The following is a 13216-nucleotide window of genomic DNA, read 5'->3' as shown; positions in this document are numbered from 1 at the left end:
TGATCTAACGTGTTCAAACTAGCTGACGCAACGGTGATGCGTGCTATATGCGGATGAAACAAACAGTAACAGGTGAGTATACACTCTTGGTCAGGATGGAAGCACGTCCTCATGCGCTCGCGCAGTGCTCTATCTCCTCATAGGTCACGTATCAAGCAGAATTGCTCCTCAGAACGGCACATGCTGGAGTGTACAACCTCTAACGGCCCGCTCAAATATTTGACCCTCGGGAAATCGCAGCCTACACCAGGTTAACGCGCCGCGCGAACGTGTATCCGGGGCTTAACGTTCGCCGTCGGCAGCACTTAAGGGCCGCGACGTATGTGTGTAGCACTGTGCCGGCGCTGCTCAAAGTTTGGTCCCCGAGGATTCCGGATGAGTAATACTTTTAATCGTGCTACTTTATGCGGAGCGTCTTCAGAGAGGCGTCAACTTGCTGGAAGTTGATGGCCACATATAGTCATCTTCATCTGCAAACCACGAGAGCGAATCTTTGTTCCGCCGCACGCTAAATGCGCATTATATAAGCCTCTGCGCACCGAGTGGGAGTAGGGTATAGACACGAGCACAGAAAAACGCGCGAAGATTTCCTGGAAGTACAACAATCGTTGCCTTCATTAGTGGTTCCCATACAAGGCTTGTTCTACATAGATCCTGGGATGGGGTGCTGAAGATCATGCTCATTTATGGAGCATTGGAATTATTTATTATGCAGATTTTTTTGTTTTAGGTGAGCGTAAAAAAAACACGCCCTTGGTCGTCGCCCCCAGGACAAGAAAACCATTTCATTCTGCATTCTGATCTAATAACGAGGCTCACATGTAACAACGTTGCATTGATTGGGAGAAAGAGCGAAATCTTCTATTAGTGCAACTCGCCTTTGTAGTGAGCAACGATATTTTTCGTAGTAAAGATGACAAATAAAAGATGGGTTGCTGTGCACCGTTCAACATTGCAATGCTGTGTATTCATCTCTACACACGTAACTGTATATATGTGCACGTTTATAACGTACTTTTACCTATATCGAGACGTACATATCTGCACGTGTTAATTACGGCTGTGTGCAGAGTTATCGTATAGTTTCTACTCAAAAATGTGGAGAATAGTTCTGATATAGATTTCTTCAAACGAAATGTGGCAGAAAGCATTTCGTGGCATACTTGACCTCGTTTTTGAGGAGCTGTGTTGTGTGGAGTGGAAATGCTCGTGAGGGAAAGCTGAAGTCAATTCAGGATTTCGTGTTCATAAAATGTAAAGAAATGTTCATTAGGAACCTTTAGCACCCCGTCATAGATTCACGAAACATGCATCAAAAATCTCCATGACAATTTTACCACAATGGCCACAGTAGAGAAAATATGCACAGAGGCCCTCATGCCAATTGCCATTTTTGCAAGAGCCTCTGCATGGTTTCCGTTGGGTTCCGCTCTCGGCTGCCGTTGCTGTTTCATCGGAATTGGGGCCGCCAATGCTTAGAAAGCCGCTAAGAATATACAGGATGTTTTATTTATTTGTTTATGCGACACAGATTTTTTTAAATAAAACTTTTGAGAACAGCGCTGACGGCATCCTGGCCAGCAGATTATGCGGCCGACCGGACATACTGTAGGACAGTGTATGCAACTACTGGACGACTAATTAGCTAAAATTCACGAATTAACTAACTAATTAGCTGTTTTCTGGGAAATGTGAGATACCAAGAACTGCAGTCAGTCATTATGCATATCCATCGCCCTTATTAAAGGCTCTGAGAAGCGAGTATATCTTGAGATATAAATGGCCAAATTTCGCTAAGTAAATGACACACACATTTTCGTTAGAAGATGCTGAGATGCAAAAGAGCCGAAAGAACAACTCCGTACGTTTCGAGCGCAGAAAGAGCGACAGGCAATCCACGTGAAAGGCACGTGCTTTGGAGCGATGAAGTTGATGTTGTTGATGATGATGATGATTATGTTGGCGAAAAAATAATAATAGGGAGAGATTGGATTCGTCACACGAATTAATCGAAGTTTCTGCGTGCTGACCATGTCGCGTCGAGACTGCGAGGTACCCGGGTTCGAATCTCTGTGCTGGCTGTGCTGGCTGGGGTTTTTCCTGGGCTTTCCTTAGACGCTTTCAGGCATATGTCGGCACAGTTCCCTTAGAAGTCGGCCCAGGACGCAGATTCCCCAGGACGTCAGTCGTGACGTTACCCATATATGTGAGGCCGACACCGGCGAGCCCTTTCACCATCACCATCACCACCACCACCTGTTAGCCAGATGGACCGCTCCCCGACCCAGATAAGGCTTATTTGCACAGCGAAATTTGGCAATTTATATCTCATAAATAATATTAGTAAGCACGATGTATTTCATAGAGACCGGCTCGAATTCTACTATCTTGCATTTCCCAGAAAACATCTAATTAACAAGTTAATAAAGGAATTTTAGCTAATTAATTGTCCAGTACTTGAATACGCTGTCCTACAAGATGTCCGCCTGGCCGCAAAACCTGCCTGCTAGGATAGTATCAGTGCTGCTCTCGCAGCATTTTTAATAAAAAATCTGTATCGAATTAAAAAAAACACCCTGTGTAGTCGCATGATACTGTTCATGCAATTTTAACAACGACGACGACTTTATTTTATGGATGACGATTAAGTAGTCTCATCGCCAGGCGCGATACTCATGCGATTTCAGTCTCTGTCCTGTGCATTTCATGCATGCATATCGACTTCGCGGAGATGCTGACATAAGATGGGTGAAAACCTTGAGAAAAACACTCGTGCAGCCCCCACTTATTTGTTACTTCGTGCAAGCACAAATATAGAGGGAACCAACGCACTGCGTCGAAATAAAATACGCGAAAATAAGGCTATAACCTAATACCACGTAGAGGAAGACCCGCCAGTACAGGCTTTACGTAAGAAGATCATAGGATGTTCTGTACTGTTTATTTACACAGGGTGGTAAAATGAGACGGGTCTCTTCGGAATTGCCAACAGCTTCGCGAGAGCGCAGAAAAAATAACACGGATTCTACTAGACTTTCTGGTCTCGCGCGCGCCTGAGGGAGTCCATGGAAGGGACAGAAACCGATTTCAGAGGATCACTGATTTGTACTTGTATTTGTATTTATGAATGACGTGTTATCACGAACAGCAATTTTCGTCCAAGTCCTTACAATTCCCTCAGCATGCTGTCTGCCAGCAAACGTGCGCAAACGTGCGCAAACTTGGAGGCTTCGCCGGGACACCGGGAATTATCGGTGCCTTAACGACACCCCAGTGGAGTCTGAACCCTCCCTGGTAAGCTGAATGTCGACGTTCAAGTGGACACTGGAGGGTAAGACAACAACAGACGAAGACGATGAGGTCACAGTAGCGGAAAAAATAGCCGCAAACCATTTGCATTAACTCTACGTTAACTGCTTTCATCTGACAACTACATTCAGCTAGTTAGTTTCGGTTGAGGTTACAACACTGGTCTCCACACGGCACTCGGCTGAAAGATGACCTAGTATGTTTTATTCAGTTGTCACGTTGTTCGCATATTGCAGAAATGAGCGGGACGATTCAACGCCACTCCTGTTCCCGCAATTCCTTCAACGCCATCCACGCGTCTGAATGTTTTATTCACCGCATGGCGGCGGTGCTGTAGCCGGTTCGTTTCGGTCATGCATCCTAATGTCGGCACGAATCTCGAGCTGGAAGTTTCCTGTGATTGTCCTTTGTTAGTGTAAGAATAGACGTGTATCTGTTGTTAGAACGATGTGTTCGTCTTCTCTGGGGTTCCGACTGGGGTTTAGACGGGTCCTACATAGTGTGACGGTCCGGGTCTCAAAACGTTTTTCCCACAAAGACATATCATCCAAAACACTTTTTTTTTTTTTGCCTTCTGTTTGTGGTAAATAGAAAGCGGTCTTTTTCAAGGGGCAATTAGAGCCGACGTTGAACCAGTTGAACCCTCGAGCAGTTGGGAGCTCTCCCATTGTGCGGAACCCCTCCTTGGTGGGGATGTAAAGCTGTAAAAGTCTGGGTGGCAAGTCGCTCGGTCACCGCGGCCCGTATGGTTGACGGGCTATCGGTCACATTTTTTCACGGACCCATCATAAATGGGAGCATTGGTAATTAAAAGTGTGCTTTGAAGTTTTGTGTAAACAACCGTTTCTCCTGATTAGTTGGTTGGTCGGTGGGCTTTGCTGGTTGTGGTTGCTGACGCGATACTGAGTCGGCGTTCGTGATTGGCCCTCACTGCGACATTGGACCCCTGTGCGAGATTCGTCCGGTGGACGAGAAAAAGTTATAAAGTGAGGAGTGAGACAACATAGGAGAGAGATCGAGGAGTCCGAGGAAGAAAGTACAGATGGGGCCCGTCACCCCAAAGTTGGTCTGGATGTCGACTCCTGGCGACTCTGGAAATCTGCCATTACCTCATCGTGCATTGTTTTGTTTTAGAGCGTCCCCAAGCAGCATAATGTACTGAAAGTCGAGTGCAATAGGGGTGGACGGGTAGGTGGACGGCCTTGAACAGGCTCGTGAAGCTAAAGAACGTTGATAAGACACATACTATCTACCCCTATCGCACTCGACTTTCTGTACATTGTGCTGCTTGGTTCAGCTGTATAGTGGAGACTTTCCCGAAATCGCGTCGGCGTCATCGGCATTCGCATGTCCGCGCAAAACTCTTATCTCATATGCGCTCATCGCTTGTGCATAGACTTAGTGTTCCAAAACAGCCCCCTCGTTCAGGACACCATTCACTTCGCCAACCATTTCAGCAACTACAAATCAATACTTATCACACTTAAATAAATTTGTCTACACACCTTCATCTGCCCCTCATTTCACCAACCGCACAAGTGACGCTGAATTTCGCGTTACACGAGCAGTAACCGTCCTGTAATTTTGGAATGGACTGACATAGATGGAACACGGAAAAGAATGGGACATAATAGGCCAACTTATTCACTGGAGATATTTCTCTCTTCACTTTGTCGTTCTCTCGTATTTCTGTTGCTCGCTGCATCTGTCTTACCTTCAAAGTTCTCAACAACAACAACAACAACAACAAAAAGTACATCTAGGAGAAAACAAAAACAAGTCACCTAAATAATACGTATAAGTCAGGTGGTAACATAGATGAGGAATAAAATACAGTGCTGGGAAATGTGCCCGAAAACGTTTTGTAACATTAACAAGAAGCTCAAGAACCTCGTTATCGTAATTCGCGATAGTGGTGTGGATGATGCAGTACAGGTCCAATTCATCATAACGTCAATTTGGCTTGTTACCATGCTCGAAACAAACCAAGTGTGTGGCTAATGTAGGCAATGTAATGTAAAAATAATAATAAAAGATAGACATCCTCACGACACACTGGGGACTGCTATGCGACACGTAGAAGGGTTCGTTTCGTCATTTGTCGCTGTTTGTCGATATGCGTGTCATACGATCGTTATAACCGATAGCGTGCACACGACATGCGCGCCCGCTATCGTTTCGGTAAGACAGCCTTGTCAGAAATAACGCAGCATCTCATCTATGACCTCCTCTACGTCAGCCCTCCAGTTTTCGCTGAAAGCTTGCCCTATATTTCTTTCGAGAGGCGATAACATGTAGCAGTATTCTTGTACATGATAAGATTCTGAGGCGCGTAGCAGTACTATAGTGTTTCACGCACGACAACCTCGCTACGTCTGCTTTATTTTAGGCTTCTGCTTCATTTTACGCGTCTGCAAAGAGCTGTTACGGGAGATCGCGTCCCCGCCGTCCTTATTTCTTCGACTACGTGTGACACTACGTACGACGTTACAACCATGTTATGTCTTGTATACCTCTTGTGTGAACACATTACAGCTTGCACCTAGTTTGAAAACGAAATGTTAGAGAGCCTTGTCGGCCAATCATAGATGAAAGAGCGTCCAGGAAGTAGATGGCCCAACGTAGACGGAATACTGTTGATTTTACACGTATATGTTTCTACTTTATAACAAACACAGAATGTTCGTTTGAAGTAGCTTTGTTTTGTGATTCATCAACGAAGTGTATGAAGGAGAAAGTGCGACTTTTTGTCATCCTCTCAGCGACGTATAGAGAAGTATCTAAGTCCCAAACCGAAAAATCTACTCTCTTTAAGCACTACACATCACCAAACTTCATCATCAGCCAAGACATATTTCACGCAAACGATTCCTAGCGGCGCTAGAGGATTAACATTATGTTGGGAATCTCATAGAAGCTGAAGGCTGGCGCCCCCTACCCCTTTAAAGGCAGACTCTGGGACAATCCGAAACTATTATGATGGTTGTGTAAATAGGTTCGATACATTGTTCCGAAATAAGAAATAAAGTTGGTTTTGCAGTAGGGGACTCGTTAGTTGCCAAAAGAGATGGGAAGCTCAAAACGAAACCGAAACCCCCCCCCCCCTTCTGAAGGTCCCCTCGCCTACCTCCTGCACCATGAGTGACGTGACCGATAGTCTCGTGTGGGGCACCTGCTGTTTTTCAGGCACGCACTTTGTAACGTCTTCGTGACACATGGATGGCCAGCCATCTGCTTCCTCAATTTCGCTCTAAAATATTCGCCAGCGGTAAAAGCAAAACCTACAGAATGCCGTACACGAGAAATACCGGTGAGGTGAAGCCCAGTGTTGCTTGACTGCTTTCCTGTGAAGAAACGCCTAATGACTAAAAAAAACCATTCCTTTTCTAATTATCTGTTCCACTTGGGGCCTGGCGCAACTAGCCATGGCGACGTTTGGCTTACAAACACGTTAATAAACCGGCACTGCAGTCTATCGTAGGTCGTGATTCCGAGGAAACCTGCACTGCCTACGCCGCTTGTACACAGCAAGGCCGATCCAATCCAAGAAAGAAACCCGGATTGCAGCGCCGTGTACTCTGTGAGACGTGCCTTGCTCTCACCAAGGGCAGATGATATTCCATTGCAGAAGGTAACCCGTATGACACCACCCTGAGAAGGCACTTGCAACACCACCTAGAAACAAAGCCCGGTGACTCAAACGACGTGACGTAACAGTTAGGAGTTCGCCAATCACGACCGTGCTTTCGGCGGCCGCACCTGTGGAGACCAGCCGCCATAAGGCACATGGGCACAATCGTTCGCGGTGATTGGCTGACATCCCGACGTTATATGTCTACGCGCGAATGAGTGCGAGGAGGCCTTCTGTACGAAAGTAGCGTTTGCACTTGACCAGACCTGTCGTGGAGCAAAGCTTACTCTCATAATTGAATTCGCCATAAACGCTTTGTCTTCCTAAGGCCGCTGAATTTACGCCTTTGAAATCCACGGGTCTCGCACTGAATTCTCCCAACGTATTGCCTTCTCAACCTACACGGAAGTAACAAAAAGTACTTTTATAGTTTTGAAAAGTATGGTCTCATAGGTTGCCCAGCCATTTGCATAGAATGGACCTTCTTCATAATGGTCTATGCGCATGCGTATGACCTTGAGGCGCCGGGGACGATTATCTCCGTCTTCACTAGATGGCGCATTATGGGGACGACAGAAGTGAGGACCAGTGGGGAGACCGCGCGAATGGCGCGAGCTTGTTGGCCCCACTCCGGACCGGTTTTGACCCTTTGTGCTACCCACGTGGATTTGTTTTGACGCGCGCTGAGCATGGTTCGTTGAAGAGCCGTTATAGGATACGACGCGTATGTGAAAAAAGTCCATTCATAAGGAGAGAGGCTAGAAGAAAAAAGCTGAGAGAGAGAGAAAGAGTAATGGGGGAAAGCAAAGGACTTGTACGGAGACGATACCTCCTCCCAACATCGAGGTCTGGGAGGTGCCATGATCGATACGGTGGACTCGGTACGGCAGTTTCACTTTTGAACGCCGGTCCCCGCTTCGGCACCGTGGTATCCAATCCAATCCAAGTCGTGCTTCCTTCCGCTGGCCTCCGTGTACCATGACGTGTGTGAAGAGTTTGTTTTGTATGTTATCCCTTCGTGTGTGCTTCGAGTGCTTCTTATTCCGTATGGCCTTCTGCTATGTAAACCTTATATGCTGCGGCATGCGAGAACGGCGCACGGAGCTTAGTAGGAGATACCGTTCATAACATGCTAGGCTTACCGTATCTATCATGGCGGTTCACTTGTTGAGATGCCCCCCTTCGGTAGCTTGGTTTCTATAGCGATAATGAGAGTGCTATGCTGCCACGCGTATGATAACGTGACAGCTCCTGCAGAGTCGATTCCCGTCTTCCCATCACAGCTGGTGGCAGCTCGTAGTAGGAAGAAGGGGACGAGGAACACGAGACTTGGCGGTGAACATGGTCCCTAATTTGCCGCATAATGCCCGACCGCGACAGGTGCCCTGCATGGGCGGCTCCATTCCGAAAGCAGCAGGCTTGGCAGTGCAACGTTAGCAACCTCGCAGCGTTTCATAATTGTGCGCAAAAACTATGAAGTACAAGGCAAGTGGTACTTCAGAGCACAAGGGCAAATTCACAGGAGTTATTTTTTTAATCGTCGCTGCTATGGCTTTCTTTTTAGCCTCGTGCTATCAAATTTCTGCAAAACTCCGCGGCATTGTGCAACGTTCTCGAGATATAATGATATCCAGTCGGTGTAATTTACGTGTTCCTTGATTATAACAGGCTATTGGCTACTATATGTATACTGCGTAGGTATTATGGTAGACATCGAAGTTTTTCAGGAATCACTTGCGTAAATAATTCTCCAACGCCTGACAATGCACCTTTTTCACATACGCGTCGTATCCGAGCGGCTCTCCAACGAACCACCCTCGGAGCGCGCCAAAACAAACCCACGTGGGTAGCATAAAGGACCAAAACTGGTCTTGGAGTGGGACCGACGTGTTCTCGCCGCTCGCGCAGTGTCCCCATTGGTCTCCACATCTGTCCTCCCAATCCAGCGCCATCTATTGAACACGGAGATAACCTTGTCCGGCGCACCCAATGTCATCGGCAGGGGGGTCGGACTCGCTCAAAAAAGCGTGACCACTCGGGAGCTGCCATCCGTTGGTCATGGAAGGCGTTCTCTTCCGTTGGCTGCTTCATTCCGCTAACCTTGACGTGCTCGTATTCCCAAATTCGTCACATGCTATCTAAATTCGGCGTACCATGCGCGTATCTCATACGTATTCGTTAAACAAATAAGCAGTGAATCACTGCACATCCCACTACATCACTTGCGTGTGTGCTGTCGTTCGTTCGTTCACTTTATTATCCCGAAACTTGACAGACAAGAGCAAGGAATGGCGGGCGGTTTCGTTTTTGCCATTTCCGGTTCCCGTTGGTTGGCAGAGCAGCATGAAAATGGCGGTTTACTGTGTGTATTCATCTTTGTAATACTGTTGCCTTCGGAAATACATGCCTACATTCGTTACGATGGGTAACGATTTATTGATTTCGCTCGCAAAGCATACAAACGCCACTTCAACATGCCATATAGGCGGTAAACATCTTCATCTGTGTCGGTGGAAAGTAAAGGGTTGGCGGTGTCACAGGTAATCACATAGATACGATTCACGTTTAATACGACGTTTACCTTGTGATTCAGACAGCACTACTCAATTCTGCACGTATCCCGGAGATTCGTACGTACTCAACGCAATTATACGGCTTGCCTCGCTTCCTACGATGGACGTCGTTCCCTCCATCGGCTCGTTCCCCCATTTGAAATCCCACGTGATTTCACAGGGTTGGCAACAAACGGAGCAGCCCGGCTGTAGTTAGGGGGCTGAAGTTCATCCACTAACACTGTCCATGACCAATGGATGGCAGCGCACGGGCGGTCACGCTCGGGGATAGAAGAATCCCATTGACGGCGCGCCCAGTACGTTCTTTAGAGTCTTTCTATATTAAACTATGGTCATCGGCGCTGCAGCGCATGCGCATAAGCAGTGGTGAAAAAGGTCCATTTCACAGGTCGTCGCGCATGTAATAGAACAGTTTAGCATCATGAAACCAGTAGACTACGGCACCATATATCTAGCTTCGTCGCCAAATCTAACTGTACCTGAGAGTAAAGAAAATAGAGCTTATAAAGGTTAAAAGTCAGCTCCGGGGGTACCCACATTTTTGAAATTATAGCGATGTTCTGGAAGCCCATATCGAACTGTGTCTGAAGCCACCCTTCATTTCCAGAAAATGGCCCCATATTTTAAATAATCGTAAATTAACCATCCCAAAACACACATGGGGGCCGCCACATTTATGACGGAATTGGTTTAGCGGTCTATACCGCTGACGTAAGTGGTGTCAGTATTCTTCAAGACAACCCTCCCTCTGTGCGGCGCATACGGGAATGTAGACAAGCGATGGTGGCAGGGAGCGTCTGCTCGATCGACGTAGGCTCCTTGATTGCAGTATTTATTATTATTATTATTTGAGGCATGTTTTGCAAATGCCAGAACACGTTGTTGATACCACCTGTTCGCCTAGGATTCGTGCAATTATGCTGCGCGTTGCCTGCCTGCGGCTAACTTGCGAAGAGCACCATGAACGTCACGTATTATCAACCGAGCTGCTACGCCTACATACGAAAGATATTGCTGTTGGAATTGTAGTTATCTTTGATAAAGTAAGTCAATTACTTGCTTAATTGCGAGACTTCCCTCGTATCGTAACCGCTGCATCACTTGCTGCTTGCGAAGTCACACACTACACACACATCTCTCTCTCTTTCTCGAATGCCTGGCGTTTGATGTTCCTGGAACAGTAATTAATCGTGTGAGCGAGTCGTATTTGGCAACGGCATATGGTATCGCATACACACTGTATGTACGTACGTAAGAATTAGGCACGAATGACAACTCTAGCGGTAGGTTCCTGATGAACGTATTTGCCGAAATTATCCATTGTTGAGGGAGCAAGCACCAGATACAAGAACAAACGAGACACTTACATGAGGGCATGCATGGCTTTTGAGATTCGTCATTTAATGCTAACGGGTACTGTCCTGTGTCACACACTCGGTTCAGTGTTACTTCAAAATCTGCAAAAACTGCGTTTACATGGGGACCTGTACAGGCGCCGTGCTCAGTACACAATGGGCCAAGGGTGACTCAAGCTTCTTATCTACCAAGGGGTTGTAAGAACCGTGGCCCCCTGCCGGATATCTACAACGCCTTGATAAGTAAGTGGGCTAAAATTCACCTTTTGGCACATTGTGCACTGAGGATGGCGCCTGTGCAGGTGCCGATGTAAATGAAGTTTTTAGATATTTTAGAGCAACACTGAACCGAGTGTGTGACACAGACATAGCTCGGCATTTGGGCCTTCCAAACTCACGACCACCATCATCTGATAAGGCGTGCCCTGCTACGAACTCACATGAAGGTCGACGTGGCGTATCTGTGGGTTCGATCACGTCTCATATTAGTGCACTCTGCTCTGTTTACAAGGACGATGTTTTCCGGTGAGTGCACTAATATGCGGCATGATCGAGCTCACAGATACGCCATGTCAACCTTCACGTGAGTTCGTAACAGAGTCTGAACCCACGCCTTATCAGATGATTGTGATCGTGAGTTTCGAGGGCCCCAAATGCAGAGCTATGGACACAGAGCAGTGCCCGTTACCAGTAATTGGCGACTGCTTGCCACGCTGAGTGGAGGAGGAAGATTAGGTAGAAAGACAAACAGACGAGAAGACGAACAAACACACACACACAGATAGCGCACCCGTGTGCGATGCTTACGTGTGCTTGTTCGTTATATCGGCCGTTTTTACCGCTTTTAATTCGTGACAATCATTTGTGTGTTATCTCAGGTCAGTGGTCAAGGACGAAGTTGTGGTACAGATTCAAAGAGCAAAGAAAAAGTGTGCTTCTCCCACAGAATGTAATAGAATGGCGTAGAATGGGCCTGTTTATCGCGAGCGGTGGTCGCACATGTTTGAGGAGAGATTAGTGAGTTTATAACTAATTCAGCTGGTCGTTTTCGTGCAGAAGAAGTTGCACTGGCTCGAGCGTGCATGTTCCGCTGGTCGTTCGCGTGCGCTCGCGAGCACTAAATCCGCGAAGGTCAGGCCACACCGAGAAAATCGGTGGTGTGGACCTGCGGACCGGATAGTGGACCGGAACGCGAGCTCTCAACTTCCGCTTTCCGCTCCTTGTCACCCTCCTTTCCATTGTTTACACTTGCCCAACATGGCCGCCATAGAACCGGCAGACCTACTGCAGATGTTGGATGCTTTGGATGAGTCAAGTTCGTCGCGTTCACGCAGTCGCGTCACAGTAGTTACACTTCGCTTTATGCTGAGGCGTTCGACATATTTTATTGTCCACGGGCGAAGTGTTCGGAGCTGGAGAACTATACGCTGCGGACACGTGAAATATACGTGGACGTCACTATACACGGACACAACTATACGTTGCGGATAATGTGGTCTGTGGTTATGAATGTGGGTTGCGAATTTGGATTCTGGCATTGTCATGTATTTCATGTTTAAAGCGGGTCTTAAAGAGGTTGTCCTACGGCTCCATCTTATACATCAGTTGCATGAGTCTTCCCGCTGCCGGTGTTGTCAGTGCGGCGCAGCGATGGTTGAACGCCGTTTCGTATTTTTGGCCGACACTAGCACCGTCTAGCATGATCGGCTGGGCGATCGGTGTAAGCAGCACTGGCGCGGTTTTCCTGCACAGGCCCTACACCAGCGCACTGCACTGGCAAAGGCATAGCGTTGGTAGTTCTGCGCACGCGCAAGACACATGCAGGGGTTTGCGCATTGCGCGAATCCACCACGTTATACCTTACGTACGCAAAAACGTTATACCTTACGTACGCAAAAGCGACAGCGTACGTTATACTATATATAGGTATATATAACTCACTATTAAACGAGGCACGACACTGTATGAAACGTTACATCCCACCATCAAATGAAGTCTACAGTCACACTGCAAAAACTAGGCTTACGACACTTGTCCTGCTGTCGTGTCGCGTTGATGTCGCGTCAGTGTGACGGTAAGTCGTTTAGACAACGACTCAATGCGACAGCTTCCGACTACTTGTGTCGTGTCGCGAGGTATTGAATGTCGTGTCGCGCCGGTGTGACAGGGCAATTAGTTATCATGCGCTTCCTCTGTTGTGAAACGCTTTCACTTGAGGATATTCCAACGTAAATGTAAAAAATGTAGCAAAGGCGGGAAAAAAATACGAAATCTGACTCGCCAACCCTGGTATTTTGATACGCGGGCGAACCTGGGTGTTGCGAGGACAAATACGAATGTAAGCAACG

General features: G+C 47.2%; 1 long non-coding RNA gene across 1 annotated transcript in view; it reads right to left on the bottom strand.

Moving 5' to 3' along the window:
• LOC135387441 (uncharacterized) overlaps positions 1–11004 on the bottom strand; it is a 175698-nt gene extending 164694 nt beyond the window's left edge. The window contains exons 1-2 of the long non-coding RNA XR_010421114.1: positions 10881–11004; positions 10570–10685 (exon numbers count right to left, since the gene is read on the bottom strand). This is a non-coding gene — a long non-coding RNA (uncharacterized LOC135387441). The remainder of the gene's footprint in view (positions 1–10569; positions 10686–10880) is intronic.
• Between the last annotated feature and the right edge of the window lie 2212 nt (positions 11005–13216).

This window comes from Ornithodoros turicata, chromosome 3 (genome assembly GCF_037126465.1).
Source record: "Ornithodoros turicata isolate Travis chromosome 3, ASM3712646v1, whole genome shotgun sequence".
NCBI lineage: Eukaryota > Metazoa > Arthropoda > Arachnida > Ixodida > Argasidae > Ornithodoros > Ornithodoros turicata.
Note: the sequence above shows the minus strand (reverse complement) of the source record. Positions and strands in the feature narration are given on the sequence as shown.